Consider the following 19,697-nt stretch of genomic DNA (forward strand, 5'->3'; position numbering starts at 1 on the left):
TTTGGTGAATTTCTGCAGTGCATCTTGTAGTAGTACACACTGCTGCTACTGCCTTTGAGAAGGTGACGATGAAACAAGTTCTTGAATTGCTACAGTTCATGGAGTGTAGATACATCCATAGTGCTATCAAGAAGGCAGTTGAAGATATTTACAAAAACATAGAAAATAGGAGCAGGAGTAGGACATTTAGCCTTCGAGCCTGTTCCGCCATTTAATATGACCATGGCTGATCATCCAACTCAGTACTCAGTTCCTGCTTTCTCCCCATACCCTTCATCCTCTTTAGCCCTATGAACTTTATCTAACTCCTTCTGGAAAACATTCAACGTTTTGACTTCAACAGCTTTCTGTGGTGGAAAATTCCAAAGGCACATCACTTTCTGGGTGAACAAATTTCTTGTCATCGCTGTCCTAAATGGCTTAGCCTATATCCTTAGGAGAAAGTGAGGATTGCAGATGCTAGAGATCAGAGTTGAGAGTGTGGTCCTGGAAAAGCACAGCAGGCCAGGGCAGCATCCGATGAGCAAGGGAATCGACATTTCGGGCATAAGCCCTTCACCAGGAATGAGAGTCAGTCGGTTCTTTAGGCAGACGCTGAGGAAGGAGGTGTGACTGTGGTAGTGGGTCTGCTTCAGGACATGGCTGAAGAGCTTCAGGGCAGAGGAGACGACCTGGGGTGGGGGGGGGAGGTTCAGTGAGACAGAGACTCACTGAGATCCTTGTAAAGAGAGGAGGAGAACTTCTTCAAGGTAGGCATCCTTGTAGAGGACAGCAATTCAGGCAGCATCCGAGGACAGGGATGCTGCCTGAATTGCTGTGCTCTTCCAGCACCACTGATCCAGAATCTGGTTTCCAGCATCTGCAGTCATTGTTTTTACATCCTTGTAGAGGCTTCGCATTAGGGTTGAAATCAACTAGGAGACAGTGAGGACTGCAGATGCTGGAGATCAGGATCGAGAGTGTGGTGCTGGAAAAGCACAGGCCAGGCAGCATCCGAGGAGCAGGAGAATTGACATTTCAGGCATAAGCCCTTCATCAGGAATGAGCTCTCATCCTCGGATGCTGCCTGACCTGCTGTGCTTTTCTAGCATCACACTCTCGACTTTTGCCCATATCTTTACATTGTGACCTCTGGTTCAGACACCCTGGTCACCGGAAATATCCTTCCTGCATTTGCCCTGCCTAGTCCTGTCAGAAATTTCTAACTTTCTATGGGAATCCACGCCCCCCTTCTCCCCGCCCCCCTTCTCCCCGCCCCCACCTTCTCTCCCCCCCCCCCCCCACAGACTTGTTCTTCTAAACTGCAATGGACCCAGTGACAGAAAGGAAATAACATTCCTATCAGATCCTACCAGCAAAACTAACATCATTTATAAAATACCATGCCACCAAGATACATGCACACTGAAAGACATGACCCGCTGTCAATGGTTTCCATATATACAGACAAAGAAGGATACCACTTTGACTAGGACAACACACACAAGCGAAACAAAGACATGCTGGTAAACTGAGGTGCTCATGTGAACTTGCCTCGGTTTGAGTGCTAGTGTGTTGTGATGAACCATCAGAGAACGACCTACTAGTCACCCCTGCACTGCAAGTAAACGAATCTCTCGTTCTGAATGCTAGAAACCAGCTAGATGGAAAACCGATCAAAAGAAAATAGGACTGAAAAAAGTACTCCTTCATTCTACATGTTGCCAGTCAACTACCATTAAAAGGAACCAGGACATAAGAATTTCAAATAAACTAAAAATCCAGGAATCTTAACCTAGACTGATCAGCATTCCTTTATCCGCTCTTCATGAATGGCCCAAACAGACTGATTGGCATAGCCTTGAGACCCGTTTATGTTATTTTGGACTCACATGGACAAAAAGATTGGAAATGAGAAGTATGTCACTACTATTTCTTCTAGAGTTTAGTAACTAATAAATACAATATTTTAATAACTCAAGAAAGCCTGGTTAAAACATGAATCCATTTAGTCAGGGGGTGAGGTATTGACAATGGAGAGGATCAAATGAGGGCACTTGACATTTCGGAGCAGCTGTAATAATCAGATACTCCGAAAGAAGCAAAGCAATTGCTCCAATGAAAGTTATCACAGTGCACCTACATAGAGGAAGTGAACATTTAAACAGGAGATTGATACCAGTCCAACACATCGCTTTGCCTTAGCTGCTTCAGAGCTCCTTCTTTGTTGCTGTAGCTGCTTTCACCAGACAAGGAGAGAGGTATTGACCACACTTGACTTGTGCCTCTAAATCAAAGACAGTTTTTGTCGAGGTGGGCTGCAGAATACACAACCGTTCTTTTAGCTACCGTTTTTATGTGACTGCTCTGATTAACTTTCTGGTCAGTGATGATCCCCAGGATGTTGATGGTGCAGAGATTTGGTGACATCAATGCCATTAAATGTCAAAGGGTTCGACTCTGTCGCGGCAGCTAATCATTGGAATGGTGTTTGTATTACTCATCACATATCAGCCGTAAGTCTCAATGTTGTTCAGGTCTCTCAGCAGGTGGTCACAGATTGGTTCTATTTCACAGTTCTCATTTAATGAAGCAATCATTGAACAAATTAGCAAGCATCTTCAGTTCTGACTTTACTTTGGAGAGAATGTCATGGATAAGCAGCTGATGGTGGTTGGGCCCAGAAACTACTGTGAGCATTTCCTAGGGCAACAGGCTGAGGCTGAGAAGATTGGTGATTGACAAATGTAACCATCTTCCTTTGTTGCAGGAATGACCGCAGCCAGCATAGACCTTTCCCCTGACTCTGAATGACCACAGATTTACTTAGGATCCTTGATGCCACAATCAGTCAAATTCTACCTTAGTATCATGGATAGCCGCAGACTGCTCAATTCTGGAATCCAGCTGTTCTCTGCATGTTCATGCTCAGGCTGTAATGAAATGTGGAGTTGACTGAACACTAGTGAATAGGCTTTTGGTGAGTCACTTGATTGCACTGTTGATGGCCTCTTCCATTACTTTGTTGATTACTGTCCAGTCAACCTACACTCAGTCATCAGTTGCATTGAAATTTTCCTGCTTTCTGTGAACAGGAATAATTTTGTACCTCGTTGGGAGATGTCAGTGTTGTAAAAGTCTTGAAACAACTTGGCTGGAGGCATAGCTCTGGAATTGCAGCAGTTGGGATGTTGTCAGGACCCAGAGCCTTTTCTGTATCCAGCATTCTCAGGCATTTCCTGGTTCCACGTGGAGCAAGTTAACTTGGGGACTCTCGGAGGAAGACAATAGGTGACGTTCTACGTGATAACTTCGGCTAAATGTGTTCACGAATGCTTCAATCTTTTCCTTGCCAGTCATGCTGGGGTCTGCCATCACTTAAGATGAGGTTAGTCATGGAACCACCTCTCTAGTTAGTTGTTGCTTAATTGACCAATACCCTTTGTGATTAGATATGGCAGGACTGCAGGTATCAAGCATGTCATCAGCCTGATTAAAACAAAAGAGAGGAATTTCAAATTAATGTATCTGTGACAAAAATAAATACCACACAATGAAATTTCAACTCGAATATCCAACATGACATATGATATTTATTTTTCATATTCTTCCAGGAAAATATTATCAATCCTAGAATCTATAGAACAGTACAGCACAGAAATGGGCCCTTCAGCCCATGATGTTGTGCCAAACATCATGTCAAATTATACAAATCCCTTCTGCTGGTCCCTGGTCCATATCCCTCCATTCCTTGCTTATTCATATGCTTATCCAAAAGGCCCTTAAATGCCCCTATCGTATCTGCTCCTCATACCTACAATTTTGTTTTCACTTAAAGAAGTGCTACAAAATACATTATTCTGATTATGCTGCCCCTTTAACAAGGCTATGTTGTCCTTGGCTTTTGTCTAGTGAGGTTGTAAAGGCAGTGGTGCCGAAATGGCTGACTGAAACTGACTAAATCAACAATCAGAGAAGGCTTTTAGGTTTTGTTGAAAACAGTTGTACAATGAAAGAGGGGTGACCATTTCTCCCAGTTCAGGTCCTTTCTAGTTTGGTTTAGTTTTAGCAAGCAGTCAGAAAAAACTGCTGGTAGTAAAGAAGCACTACGGCGAAGAGAGGTTCCATGCTTCAGCAGAGGTTGTGCCGGAACTTTCTCTCTGAAATGTCTCTTGCCTGTAAGAACATGTGTTTGAATTCACCACTGCCAAGGGGTGTTTATGGGATATTGCAGGAATTGGAACAGCTTCATTATGTTGCAATCTTGAGTCGGTTGGGTTTTCAAATGGTTAAGTTATTCTAAATTCTGTTTTATTTGTGTTTCATCCAAAGTGTTTAAATAAATTCTGTTTTGTCTGAGGCCGAATGGTTTGACCAACTGCATCACTTCTGGAATATCCACTTAACATTTGCCTTTAAAAAAAAAATTAGGGTCTGGGCTACTCTCTCAAAATATTTTGAGGGGATCTGGCCTGGTTCATAGCATTATGAATTCAGAGGTCTTCAGCCATACATTGAAGGCTTATGGATAATTCAAGTGCTATTTTTTTGGAATTGGAAACAAAGGATTCTCTTTCGCTCTTCCACCTCGCCTACCCCCCCAACCCCACTGCCTTTGCACTCACTTCATCACTGGATGCCCAATTCCTTCCCATCACCTGACCAGGCTCTGTTTCCTACCAGCACTCTGACCCACCCTATCTCCAGGTTGAGGCTGTAAATCACTCCCACCCAACATTGGCAGCTCCCCCCACTGTAACCCTAGGACTGAATGCTGCTGTCCCACAGAGATTGTCCCAATGTGTGCAGGAGAGTTTCCTGACACAGTCTGTGGACAGGCCAACATGGGGCAAGGCCACACTGGATTTGATACTGGGTAATGAACCAGACCAGGTGTTAGACTTGGAGGTAGGTGAGCACTTTGGTGATAGTGACCACAATTCAGTTGTGTACTTTAGCGATGGAAAGCGATAGTATATACTGCAGGGCAAGAGTTATAGCTGGTGAAAAGGCAATTATAATGTGATTAGGCAAGATTTAGGATGCATACAATGGGGAAGGAAACTGCAGGGGATGAGTACAATTGAAATGTGAAGCTTATTCAAAGAAAAAAATTAGTGGGAGTCTTTGATAAGTATGTACCTATCAGGCAGGGAGGAAGTCATTGAGCGAGGGGGTCATGGTTTACTAAAGAAGTTGAATCTCTTGTCAAGAGGAAGAAGAAGGCATATGTTAGAATGAGATGTGAAGGCTCCATTAGGGCACTTGAGAGTTACGAGCTAGCTAGGCAAGACCTCAGGAGAGAACTAAGAAGAGTCAGGAGGGGACATGAGAAGTTGCTGACAGATAGGATCAAGGAAAACCCTAAGGCTTTCTATAGGTATGTCAGGAATAAAAGAATGACTAGAGAAAGATTAGGGCCAATGAAGGTCAGCAGTGGGAAGTTGTGCGTAGAGACTGAGGAGATAGAAGAAGTGTAAATTAAAATTTTTCATCGGTATTCACATTGGAAAAAGACAATGGTGTCAAGGAGAATACTGAGATACAGGCCACGAGATGGGATTGAGGTTCACAAGTAGTTGGTGTTAGCAATTCTGGAAAGTGTGAAAATAGATAAATCCCCTGGGCCAAATGGGATTTATCCTAGGATCCTCTGGGAAGCCTGGGAGGAGATTGCAGAGCCTTTGGCTTTAATCTTTATGACATCATTGTCTACAGAAATAGTGCCAGATAACTGGAGGATAGCAAATGTTGTCCCCTTGTTCAAGAAGGGGAGTAGAGACAACCCTGGTAATTATAGACCAGTGAACCTTACTCAGGTTGTGGGTAAAGTGTTGGAAAAGCTGATAAAAGATAGGATTTATAATCATCTAGAAAGGCATAAGTTGATTAGGGATACTCAACACAGTTTTGTGAAGAGTAGGTCATGCCTCACAAACTTTTTTGAGTTCTTTGAGAAGGTGACCAAACAGATGGATGAGGGTAAAACAATTGATGTGGTGTATATGGATATCAGTAAGGCATTTGATAAGGTTCCCCATGGTAGGCTATTGCAGAAAATACAGAGGCATGGGATTGAGCGTGATCTAGCAGTTTGGATCAGAAAGCTGAAAGAAGACCAAGTGTGGTGGTTGATGGGAAATGTTCATCCTGGAATTCAGTTACTATGGGGTACAGCAAGGATCTGTTTTGGGGCCACTGATGTTTGTCATCTTTATAAATGACCTAGGGTGTAGAAATTTGCTAAGGTGACACTAAGGTCAGTGGAATTGTGGATGGTGCTGAAGGATGTTGCAGGTTACAGAGGGACATAGATAAGCTACAGAGTTGGGCTGAGAGGTGACAAATGGAGTTTAACATGGAAAAGTGTGAGGTGATTCATTTTGGAAGACATAACAGTAATAAAGAGTACTGGGCTAATGGTAAGATTCTTGGTAGTTAGATGAGCAGAGAGATCTCAGTGCCCATGTACATAGATCTTTGAAAGTTGCCATCCAGATTGATAGGGTTGTTAAGAAGGCGTTCATTAGTAGAGGGGTTGAATTTCGGAGCCATGAGGCCATACTGCAGTTGTACAAAACTCTGGTGCGGCCACACTTGAAATATTGCTTACAGTTCTGGTCACCGCATTATAGGAAGGATGTAGAAGCTTTGGAACCGGTTTAGAGGAGATTTACCAGGATGTTGCCTGGGTTGGAGGGAAGGTCTTATGAGAAAAGGCTGAGGGACTTCAGGCTCGTTAGAGAGAAGGTTGAGAGGTGACTTAATTGAGACATATAGTCAGAGGGTTAGATAGGGTGGACAGTGAGAGCCTTTTTCCTCAGATGGTGATGGCTAGCATGAGGGGACACAGCTTTAGATTGAGTGGTGATAGATATAGGACAGATGTCAGAGGTAGTTTCTTTACTCAGAGAGTAGTAGGGGCATGGAATGCCCTGCCTGCAACAGTAGTAGACTCGCCAACTTTAAGGGCATTTAAATGGTCATTGGATAGGCATATGGATGAAAATGGAATAGTGTAGGATGGATCGACTTCACATTGGTTCCGCAACATCAAGGGCCAATGGGCCTGTACTGCACTGTAATGTTCGTTGTTCTATGTCCTTGTTACACCCAAAATCTGTGCTTTGTTCTTCTGCCTCTCCTTCTCCCCCTCTCTCTTTGTGGTCTTTCCCCAATTTGCTCAGTTAGTGTGGGGGATTGCTGTGAGACAGAGTTGTGGCTTCATACCTCAAATTGCAAATCTTCAGTGAGGAGAGTAATGAACGGCAAACTGGGATTCTGCATAGAACATGGAAATAAATTCTCAATATGAAACAGTTTTCAGTGGAAAATTGCTGCAGAACAATGAGCAGCATGCATCAAAAGATGACGGTGGAGTTCAAATGCAAACACTTTACTTTAAATAACAAGTTAGGGCTTTGAAACTATTTCAATTTAATCGTCTTCTTTACAAAGTCTTTTCCTCGAATACATCTGTTAAGATTCCTTAATGTTCATTGCCATTATGTGGGTGTTGCTGAAAAAGACATATTTTTCAAAGCTTTTCATCTTACTCTCATCAGGACAAATCTCAAGAAATACCAAGGTTTTAATTATAGTGATGAACCTTAACAAATTCAACTCGATACAAATAGATGGTGTTGCCTTGGGATCCACACTAGGCTCTGGCAAACAACTTTATTAGGTTTCACAAGAAGTGTGTTTTCAATGAGGTGACACCTAGCTTCCGACCCGTCGCATATTTCCATCATGTGGATGATACATTTGCTATAATGGAATCAGCAGGTGCATGTAATATTGTCATTATACATCTTACTGACTCACTCTTACTCTCAGATTCACCTTTGAAATGGATCAGCCAAACAAGCCCATTTCCTTGATACAAGGAGTTCTCTACAATGTGTACCACAAACCTAACATCAGTGGTCAATATATGCATTAACACTCCTAGAACCAACAGACTGTAAGACTGGCCTTATTGGCCTGAGCTATTTGTTCACTGTGCAAACTTAATGCTGAAGGAGGGCATATCAAAGCCATCCTTTGGCTTGTCCTAGGTTGGATGTATTGTCCGATCGAAGTGGTGTCCTTCCTCATCCATATGTGAGGATACTAGTTAGAGAGGGTCATGTCTTTTTGTGGCTAGTTGGTGTTCATGTATCCTAGTGGTTAGTTTTCTGCCTGTTTGTCCAATGTAGTGTTTGTTACAGTCCTTGCACAGTATTTTGTAAATGACACTAGTTTTGCAGATCGGTTCATTTCTTGCTGTATATTGTGCAAACCATAATTGGATCGAAAGCCATCACTTTTAGACTTCAAAGTCCCCACTCTCTCTCAGATTATTGTGGAGCGGTAAGGTATCTCAGAACTTGAGCATAAGAGGAAGCTAGCTGTATCACACTGCCAGTATTCAGTAGTAAGAGGAGTGGTGTTCATCAGTAACAATTCTACTGTCAAGCCAAAATTAGATTCTGTCTATCACACTAAAGAATAACCTGATTTGTGAATGTCAGTTCTAGCGCTATGCTAGGTATTTAGGTCATATATCTTAAAGACTGGTGGATTACCTCAAACTGACTGTTGTAATAAGGTGCTGACCATGCCCAAGCTTGTAAACCTCCACAGCACAGTGTCAAACATTAGATATGATTCTGCTATTGGCAACATTTGTTAAATATTTTTGAGTTTACAAAGAATTAGCGAGTTTTAAGAAGATTTGTAGCTCAGGTTGAGGTTTTGGATGTAGGTTTGCTTGTTGATCTGGACGGTTCATTTCCAGACATTTCGTTACCTTACCAGGTAACATCTTCAGTGGACCTCCTGCAAAGCCATGCTGAAAATTCCTGCTTTCTATTTATATGTTTGGGTTTCTTTGGGTTGGTGATGTTATTTCCTGTGGTGAAGTCACTTCCTGTTCCTTTTTTCAGGGGGTGGTAGTTGGGGTCTAACTCAGTGTGTTTGTTGATAGAGTTCTGGTTGGAATGCCATGCTTCTGGGAATTCTCATGCGTGTCTTTGTTTGGCTTGTCCTAGGATGGATCTGTTGGCCCAGTCAAAGTGGTGTCCTTCCTCATCCGTATGTGAGGATACACGTAAGAGAGGGTCATGTGTTTTTGTGGCTGGTTGGTGTTCATGTATCTTGGTGGCTAGTTTTCTGGCTGTTTGTCCAATGTAGTGTTTGTTACAGTCCTTGCACGGTATTTTGTAAATGACATTAGTTTTGCTTGTTGTCTGTAAAGGGTCTTTCAAGTTCATTAGCTGCTGTTTTAGTGCGTTGGTGGGTTTGTGGGCTACCATGATGCCAAGGGGTCTGAGTAGTCTGGCAGTCATTTCTGAGATGTCTTTGATGTAGGAGAGAGTGGCTAGGACTTCTGGTCATGTTTTGTCTGCTTGTTTGGGTTTGCTGAGAAATCGGCAGACTGTGTTCATTGGGTACCCATTCTTTTTGAATACACTGTATAGGTGAGTTTTCTCTGTACTACAGTGTGTGTTGGCTCGTTGAAATAATGTTCTGATGCAGCTTCGTTTGTGGGTGTTGGGATGATTGCTTCTGTAGTTCAATACTTGGTCTGTATGTGTTGTTTTCCTGTAGACGCTGATTTGAAGTTCCCCATTGGCTGGTCACTCTACTGTGACATCTGGGAATGGCAGTTTGTTGTTGTTTTCCTCCTCTTTTTAGTGAATTTTATGCCAGTAAGGGTATTATTGATGGTTTTGAAGGTTTCCTCTAACTTGTTTCGTTTAGTGATGACAAAGGTGACAAAGAATTAGTTGACAACCAATTTCAGATTGCCAGTTGGAGTTGTGTTACGTGCCCACATGTACTGGAAGTTACATGTATCAACACACAGAGCCCTGCTGTTTGCAGACAGAGAGAACTCTAGTTGTTTTAATTCAGCAAAATAGGTGACAGCCATTCTCTGGTTCATTTCTCAGGGCAATTCATTGACCAATCATAGGTCAACCTACCTGGTTAGGAATTTTAACAAAGCCTTGCACTTCATGGTCAGTGATCATCAACTGACACACTCTCCAAGGCATCTACCATCAGAGTCCACTTGCCAACCAAACAGAATTTTCCTCAAATACAGTATCCCTGTTGCTTTCCCCTTACAGTAGTATTCCTTGCAGTTCTGAAGAACCGTCACTGCTGTTTTAGTGCATTGGTGGGTTTGTGGGCTACCATGATGCCAAGGGGTCTGAGTAGTCTGGCAGTCATTTCTGAGATGTCTTTGATGTAGGAGAGAGTCCACAGATGCTGCCAGACCAGCTAAGCTTTTCCAGCAATTTCTATTTTCGTTTCTGATTTCCAGCATCTGCAGTTCTTTGGTTTTTTTTGTTTAGTATTTCTTAAGAATTGTCCTGTTGAGTGTAAGACAAATAGTTTTGATGAAATGTTTCTTTTTGCAGCAATTTTCAAGTCCTTTACTACCAAATAATGATAGTGATTATTATTTATTATAATTAAATATTGGGATGCCATAATTTTCATAACACAATATATTATTCCAGTAAATTTAGAGAAATAGTCAATTGAAGTGGAGCCCTCCATAAGACATGGTGACAGATACACAAATCCTGACAAGGTAAGTACAATTTTGCTGATGTTTTCATCAGGGTAAATTTATCACAATGTGGTGTATGCTAATTTCTGAAAACTCCCATGCTTGTTCACATTGTATACATGTCATAGAACACTATCAACTGTTATTTTTTAACTTTCAATTTTAGGGAAACATTCAGTTTCCAATCTGACTTTGTTAATAAGTATTGTTGATAGGGAAATTCCTGAAATAGAGTGCAAGGTTACAGTACACGGTGAATAAAGGCTTGTAATTCACTTTCAATTCTTTCACATGGTTTATAGTATATGTGGGACTTGTATATGGCATGAATTTTCTGTTGATACTGAAGGACGTCTGTCCAAAATCATGATAAGTTATGCTCATAATGCATGCACCACAATTTCTTTTAACTAGATACAAAATTCATGGAAGAGACCACATTGTTTCTGTAAAACAAATTATATAAAATACCAATCTACACTTTGTTCTGTACACTTGTCTTTACAGTCCAAGGGCTGTTATTGAATTCATAAATCAATCAATGGTACACAGTCGCTTTAGAGATCCCTTTCACAAATAATTACATTTCTTCCACCACCACCTCTCCACTCCTCCAAGCATGGAATCTGCCTTCACTCTTCACTGACTCCCGTCTGACTGAGGCAAAGTCTACAAATGGGGGAAGCAACTGACAACTTTACATACACAGTATAAACTCCACAGCTTGCATGGGAATCCCAAATTCCATGCCCCTGCCACTTTCTGACCTGCCTATTCCCCATACGTCAGTGATGTTATACCTCAGCTTAGGGCTGACTGACCTGTGATTTCTGACCTAGCCAACATGGTTTCTCGGTGGATGTGGGACAAATAACACCAATTGGACATGAAAGATAGACTCTGCAGAGTGGTCACTTCTGTGCCCTGTCCCTGTTTTATTTCACCACTAGGGCCAGTCTCATTGAGGAAAAAAAAGTATGAACTTAAATCTGGATTGTCTCATGTAAACTTATGTGAAAGCAAATGAAACATATCCTTCAACATCTAATTCAGAGTAATCAGTGTAGGAACAAATTATTGCAGATGCTGAAATCTGTACTGAAAACAACAAATGCTGGAAATCGCGACAGGTCAGGCAGCATCCATGGAGAGAGAGCAATCCAACATTTAGAGTCTAGATGACTTTTCATCAGAGTTGAAGTGAAATGTGGAGAGTGCAGCATTTATGCTGTAGTTTCAAGGGTGGGGGTGTAATTCTGAGAGTACTGGGTATAGAGTGCTGGTGGTGAAAAGGTGTTAGTAGTTTACACAGTGATTGGAATGTGAGAATGGCACCCACCCTCCTGAACTTTAGCATAAATGCAGCCCCCTCCACACTTCACTTCAGCTTTGATGAAGAGTCATTAAGACTTGCAGTATCTCCATGGATACTGCTAGAGTAATCAGTGTGCTTCTTATCTAGCTGGCCTTGGTTAGGGACACAGAATAACACAAGTACATATCGAGTTATATTCATCCTGCCTCTTTCACAGTAATTTATAGACTTTACAGTAATTTACAGACAACCAACCAAAATGAGTAACATTATTCTTAACAGACGGATAAGTATGAGTAACTGTGGTAATTATATACCTGGATTAACACTTGATTTGCTGATTTCTTGAGATGGGTCACTGTTATGTTTTGGGGAGCTCTAACTATCAATGTAGGGGGAAATGGGCTTTTAATCTAAGCAATACCACAGGCTACGGTCCTCCAATATCACTGCTGTATCTTCCAAGTTCATTTCAAACATCAGTTTCTTGAGTTTCTGAGCAAACCCTACACAGCACATTACCTAATATCATTTAAGAAAAATACAAATGTTCACAATTTGAAATAAATGAAAAATGCTGAAAACATGCAGCAAATCAATCAGCATTGACAGTTAGAAAACATGAATGATCTATAACGGGAATGTTAACTTTTGTTTTCTGACTAATCTGAAAAATATATTATCACACTTACAATACTATGATTTACTTAAATCTAACTTAATGAAGGCTTTGATCTCCATACAGCTATGTATTTTAGTTCAGGATAAATAGATTATATGATGCAGAATCAATTAGATAAAAATAAACCTCCCTTGATGCACATTTCTTGACTCATTGCCACCTGCAACACTCACGAGTTGTGTAGCCTGAGGCCACTTGCTTCATTTTTCAGGAACCACTGAGACCTATTGTATATGTGACATTTTATGATTGGCTCAATTTTTGTTTAATCATTGCAGTCAGCATTTATTTACCATCTTGTTAGGGGAATAATATCTGTTGAAATTGCAGTGCAAAATTACTAATTAAACAGCTACCTGTTTCCATTTCCCCAAAGGTTCAGCCAATAGCTGAGCCAAGGCTGGCTGGGAGAGTCTCAGTTTTGATTTCTGGTCTGTGCTGAATTGGGTTGAGTGTCTCTGCTAGTTGAGCAAACAGCCAACACCCCATGTGAAGGCTCACATGACAGTTTTCCATCTGACTTAAGATAATAGGGGGTTTCAAGTGCCTGTGATAATGTAACCTGGAGAAATGGAGTTTGCCTGCTCCATTAAAGCAACATTGTGTAGGGATGATAATAAAATGCAGCTGACACTTCATTTCAGCCCTAAATGAGATAGAAAGAAATTTGATTTTGAAAGTTCAGTTTGGGTTAACATTGTGGCGTTAATACCTCATTTTGTACAGCACATCGTGACAGCTCCATAGCTGACCGGTATGCATTCACACAAAAATAGCGTATCACATCAGTGTAGGGGGAATGGGCTTTTAACCTAAGCAATACCACAGGCTACGGGTCCTCCAATATCACTGCTGTATCTTCCAAGTTCATGTCAAACATCATTTTCTTGAGTTTCTGAGCAAACCCTACACAGCACATTACCTAATATCATTTAAGAAAAATACAAATGTCTTGTCCAAGTCTGCCATTAACACACATCAGCAAACTGTGAGTACATTGCCTGCAACTTTCCATCCATTCATGGCAACAACTGAAATACTCCACTTCATAACCTCAACTATGTTACAAATCAGTAACACAGCACAAGGATCAGGCACATCTTAAACCATAACAGAAAACTGTGAGCATTTTAACAATTTAATGTGAAATCTTGAAATGTTCTTCGAGGTGCGCTAAAACACTTCCTGCCATTATTTTCCCACTGTAAATTACTACATCCACATTTATTACAGAAACTTGCCATTCTATACCTAGATTTCATACTCCAGCAGCTGTACCGTTGCAACATAGTTCTACACCTTCGGGTCAGTCAATCTGTAGCAGGGAAACACATGTTTTTTCAGCTACTTTTCTTGACAAAATAAAATTTAAACAAGGATGGAATGCAAGAATCAAACTTTTAAACGGGTTCTGCAGTATATCCACACAAGTGTTTGCTGCATTCTAACCCAATTTACTTAAAGACTGCACCTGCTCTTAGTAAATGTAATATTTAGTAGGACAGGGGGGGTCAGTTAGCTCAGTTTGCTGGAAAGCTGGTTTGCAGTGCATGGTGATGCCAACACCGTGGTGATTCCTACCCTGCCTGAAGTTACCATGAAGGATTATTCTTGTCAATCTCTCCCCTCGCCTGTAAGAGTCTGACCTTTAGGTTAAACCACTACCCGTTATCTCTGCCTAATGGTTTGGTAAGACTATGGCAATTTTACCTTTTATGTGGTAGGACAGCACGAGGTTTTCTTATGTGCCACATTTATTACCAGTCACACATCAGATATCACATTTCAGGTACTATACAGAGCATTCATTCTGATTCACCACAAGCAGCACTACAGGAGAAATATTGAAGTGTGTCTTATTTTAAGTAACTAGTAAAACGCAGCCAGACAAATGCAAAAGAAGGCATTAAAACTGGGTCTTTTTATTTGTTAGAATGCCAAGTGTCGAATGATATCATACAAGTCTTTTAAAACGTGGGTCAAGGTAAATAGGAACAATGTTTGCAGTCACTGAGTAGCGTAGTGGATACGTTGCCCAACAGAGGCCTGTCCTAATGATTGAGGAGGTGAGTTTAAATTCAACTTGGCAGCTGGGGAATTTAAATTACCTGATTAAATAAATCTGGGTTTTGAAAAATATAGTGGCATGAAACTGCCAGATTTGTGGTAAACCACATTTGGTTCGTGGAGGTGTTATTAAGGAAAGGAAATCTGCCATTCTTACCCAGTATTGGATACATCTGACTCCTAATTCACAGTCGAGAGTGTGGTGCTGGAAAAGCACAGCCGGTCAGGCAGCATCTGGGGAGCAGGAGAATGTCCTTCTCTTATGCACAAAACGTCGATTCTCCTGCTCCTCGGATGCTGCCTGACCTGCTGTGTTTTTCCAGCACCCCACACTCTACTCTGATCTCCAGGATCTGCAGTCCTCATGTTTTCCTAACCCACAATAACATGGCAAGCACCTAACTGCTCACACAGTTGGATCTCTGAAGTTGACAATTACAGATGAGAAATGATTCCTTCTGAATGGGCAAAGATATGACATAGGTTGGCATTTGGGCATGGTGGGGGGGCTGGAATTGAGGGTGAGAGTTAGGAATTTTTCCACCTCATCCTATCAAGCTCAGTAGTGAAATCCCAAGCCGAAACTTCCGTCAGAAATGAAATCCTAGGCCCCTGGGCTGTTGTGGGAAAGGAAGTTGCAGATGTAAGTGATTGACTAAAGAATGAGACCATTACTTGGCACAACTGGTCAGGGATGAAGAGCAATGCCTGATTTGGGCATGGAGACAGATCAAAGAGTTGCTTGGAAAAGGGAATTTGTTTGATACTTCAAGAAGAAAAAGACGGCAAGCATTTGAGAAAGTGTGAGGGAATAGAACTGATGGATAGCTCTTCAAACAAGCAGGCTCAAATTGTCTGTACAATTGGATGATTCCATCATTAACAGCAGCATTTCATTCTAAATCCTTACCATACTTAATGTTCATACATATAATCCTGTTCTAAGTGAAAAGAAAGGAGAGTGTCTTTCTGTTCTGGTTAACTAGTTACAACATTTGACTGTTTATCTGATTGTCATAACTTGGCTTGAAGACAAGCAGGCTGAATAGCCCTGTCCTATGCTATAATGACTCTGTGATAACTGCACTCAGGGTTCCAAGTTATTTAAGTGGCCCTGGTACATCCTGAGAATATGAAGGGGACGATGTAAATACATGCTCTTTCACTTTACTGAATTTTTGAAATATAGACCAAACACTCATCTTGGGTACAGAGAAAACAACACATGAAAAATATTTTCATGAAGAATTTGGAAAATCATCAGCCAATGTGACTTGTTTACTCAGCCGTTTTCCACTATAAATGGAGACGTGTGAATTTACAATGGAAAAAGTTGCATGAAAAAATGGAATAAAAATGTAACAACAGGAAGTCAAGTGGTTCAGATTGGGAATGTGTGCAGCAGTTGGATTTTTTAATGTAAGTGTATTATGTATATAAGAGTTCCTTTGAAATATTTAATCTTATTTTGGCCTTTTCCTTTAACTGCAATTTTTTTTATTATAACCAGTACAATAGATAGTCACTTTTCACAATACATTCAGATGATTACATCTGAAATATTTCTCTTAAATTCTCACATGGCTTACACCAAGGTGAATGCTTTGCATTTAAAGACATTTTAACTGGCAATCCAAAATCGTGGAAACCATACTGAACCATGCAAAGGGATTTGCATTTGTGTTTTCAAGTTCTGAGCACATTAAGGAATCAGATCACCGATCTAATTGGTGTTTAGAATCCAAGCAAAACAGCTTCACTCTGATGTTAAAGTTAGAAAATAAATGCACTCAAAGTCCAACATTCCAAAAGTTCCCTTTCTTGGTTTCTAAAAGATATAGCAACAGCCCAAGGCAAACAGTTCTGTTTTTATTCTCCTAACAGGGATAGGTTGTAGCCCTAAAATAACACATCTTGCCTCCTTCACTCAAGTTATAGGCTGGAATTTTAAATCCCCAACCCCCAGTAGCAGTGCAGGGGGTTGTGGGGAGGTAGCTAAAATAGAACGGCTGAACTTAGCCACTGAGTCCCCATCCCAATCAGACTAACTGCAGTTTTGAATCACGAGCAACAACTATGCACAAAACCAGCAGAGTCCTTCTCCAGCTAGACAGAGTGGGCTCCAATTATATTATCAAGACGTCACTGCAATATTAATCTGAGGCCCAGCAAAGGGAGCAGTGGGCTGTTTCCCACAAAGGTACAGTTGTCTGCATCTGCACCCTGGACAAGGAGGAGGCCAGGAAGGTGGTTTAACAAAGCACTGGTGGTTCTTTGGGACTTGTAAAAAAATCTTAGACTTCCATGACTTAGAATGCACCAATTCGCTTAATAAAATATGCAGTTACCTGTGTTTATTCAGAAACTCTCAAGAACAGAATAAAATCCTTTGTAAGGGACCTAACTTCCATTTACGTTCTGAGGAGGAAAAGGACATAGCAATTATTGTTCAAAAGCAAAGCAATTACTTTCTATGAGATTGGCATTGGTGTTTGTCAATGAAATCCAAATGGTTCTAACAAGTTGGAGTTATGTGTTCCTGTGTTATTATGTTACCTCTTATAACATGAATGCTGAGACAGAGTTCTGCCTGAGAACTAATATTAGGAGATGTGCTCACAGAGCAACTTAATTTATTACATCGTTATCACAGACATCCATTTCAGGCTTGTCCAACAGGTGGCCCATGGACTGAAATGTGGTTTGCCAAGGGATCCTATGTGGCCCAGGACCCCTGTTTCAAATGCAGGTGTATTTGGAAGTTTCTGCCGTTGCAGGCTATTACTCCCCCACCTTTGCTGCCGATGGATTCACAGCTGTCTGTTGTGAGGAGCTGTGAGCTGTATGAATATTCCTACCTTGATTCAGCCTGAGGCCTGGACAGTCTAGGGCAATGAATCTGCTGGGGCAAGGTGGGCAAACTGGGAGGGGCTGCAAAGGGCATGATGCCCACAAGGAGTGAGGGCACTGGGCTTGGAATTGACGGGTTTGAGCGGCTGATCCAACAAGTGGATCAATTTGCCCAATGAATCGAGCGAAGACACTCCAAGACGAGTGAGGTTTGGAAGGGGGGGGGGGAGGGGAGGGGAGGGAGGGGAGGGGGGAGGGGGGGGGAGGGGAGGGGGAGGGAGGGGAGGGAGGGAGGGGGGAGGGGGGGGGAGGGGAGGGGGGAGGGAGGGGAGGGAGGGGAGGGGGGAGGGGGGGGAGGGGAGGGGGGAGGGAGGGGAGGGAGGGGAGGGGGGAGGGGGGGGAGGGGAGGGGGGAGGGAGGGGAGGGAGGGGAGGGGGGAGGGGGGGGAGGGGAGGGAGGGGGGGAGGGAGGGGAGGGGGGAGGGGGGGGGAGGGGAGGGGGGAGGGAGGGGAGGGGGGAGGGGAGGGGGGAGGGGAGGGGGGAGGGAGGGGAGGGGGAGGGGAGGGGGGAGGGGAGGGGGGAGGGAGGGGGGGGAGGGGAGGGGGGAGGGAGGGGAGGGAGGGGAGGGGGGAGGGGGGGAGGGGAGGGGGGAGGGAGGGGAGGGGGAGGGGAGGGGGGAGGGGGGAGGGGAGAGGAGGGGGGGAGGGGAGAGGGGAGGGGGGGGGAGGGGAGGGGGGAGGGGAGGGGAGAGGGGGGGAGGGGAGGGGGGGAGGAGAGGGGGGAGGGGAGGGGGGGAGGAGAGGGGGGAGGGGAGGGGGGAGGGGGAAGAGGGAGGGGAGGGAGGGGAGGGGGAAGAGGGAAGAGGGAGGGGGGAGGGGGAAGAGGGAGGGGGGAGGGGGAAGAGGGGAGAGGGAGGGGGAAGAGGGGAGGGGGAAGAGGGGAGGGGGAAGAGGGGAGGGGGAAGGGAGAGGGAGGGGGAAGAGGGAGGGGAGAGGGAGGAATGGAGGGGAGAGGGAGGAATGGGAGGGAGAGGGAGGGGAGAGGGAAGGGAGGGGGGAGGGAAGGGAGGGGGGAGGGGGAAGAGGGAAGAGGGAAGAGGGAGGGGGGAGGGGAGGGGGAAGAGGGAGGGGGGAGGGGGAAGAGGGAAGAGGGAGGGGGGAGGGGGAAGAGGGGGGGGAGGGGGAAGAGGGGGGGGAGGGGGAAGAGGGAGGGGGGAGGGGGAAGAGGGAAGAGGGAGGGGGGAGGGGGAAGAGGGAAGAGGGAGGGGGAGGGGGAAGAGGGGAGGGGGAGGGGGAAGAGGGGAGGGGGGAGGGGGAAGAGGGGAGGGGGAGGGGAGAGGGAGGGGGAAGAGGGGAGGGGGAGGGGAGAGGGAGGGGGAAGAGGGAGGGGAGAGGGAGGAATGGAGGGGAGAGGGAGGAATGGAGGGGAGAGGGAGGGGAGAGGGAGGGGAGAGGGGAGGGGAGGGGGGAGGGGGAGGGGAGGGAGGGGAGAGGGAGGGGAGGGGGAGGGGGAGGTGGGGGAGGGGGAGGGGGAGGGGGGAGGGGGAGGGGGAGGGGAGGGGAGGGGGAGAGGGAGGGGAGAGGGGGAGGGTTCGTGTCTTGTCTTGGTCTTTCTCTCTGTGTTCTGTTCGGTTGCCCTCTGGTCATTTCTTGTGCCTGCTGGCATTTTCTTGTTCCCTCTCTCGTTCTTTTTTGTGCCTCTTCTTCTCTTCCTCCTCTCTTTTTCTGTCTTTTTCCCTCTTCCTTTCAGTCTTCTCTCCCCTCTCTTTTCCCTTTCTTCTTTTTCCTCCCTCTTCTTCTTTTTCCTCCTCTTCTTTCTTCTTTTTCCTCCTCTTTCATTCTTTTTCCTCCTCTTCTTTCATTCTTTTTTCCTCCTTCCTCTTTCATTCTTTTTTCCTCCTCCTCTTTCATTCTTTTTCCTCCATTCTTTTTCCTCCTCTTCTTGCTCTTTTTTCCTCCTCTTCTTTCAGTTTTTTCTTCCTCTTCCTCTTCATTTTTTCTTCCTCTTCTTTCATTTTTTCTTCCTCTTCTTTTCATTTTTTCTTCCTCTTCTTTCATTTTTTCTTCCTCTTCTTTCATTTTTCTTCCTCTTCTTTCATTTTTTCATTTTCTTTCATTTTTTCCATTTTTTTTCCTCTTTCATTTTTTCTCCTCTGCATTTTTTTCCTCTTTCATTTTATATTTTTTTTCCTCTTTCCTCTTTCATTTTATATTTTTTGTTCCTCTTTCATTTTTACC

At 43.7% G+C, this 19,697-nt stretch overlaps 1 long non-coding RNA gene across 1 annotated transcript; it reads right to left on the minus strand.

Annotated features, from left to right (window-relative positions):
* Window positions 1-1,887: 1,887 nt before the first annotated feature.
* Window positions 1,888-17,079, minus strand: LOC148145949 (uncharacterized). Its single transcript, XR_015760997.1, has 3 exons — window positions 16,959-17,079; window positions 7,210-7,260; window positions 1,888-3,468 (listed from the first exon to the last, which is right to left on the minus strand). It is a non-coding gene; the product is annotated as an uncharacterized LOC148145949 (long non-coding RNA).
* Window positions 17,080-19,697: the final 2,618 nt, after the last annotated feature.

The sequence above is a fragment of the Chiloscyllium plagiosum genome, unplaced genomic scaffold (genome assembly GCF_037043375.1).
Source record: "Chiloscyllium plagiosum isolate Xiang-an unplaced genomic scaffold, Cpla_swu_hap1 HiC_scaffold_22, whole genome shotgun sequence".
Lineage (NCBI taxonomy): Eukaryota > Metazoa > Chordata > Chondrichthyes > Orectolobiformes > Hemiscylliidae > Chiloscyllium > Chiloscyllium plagiosum.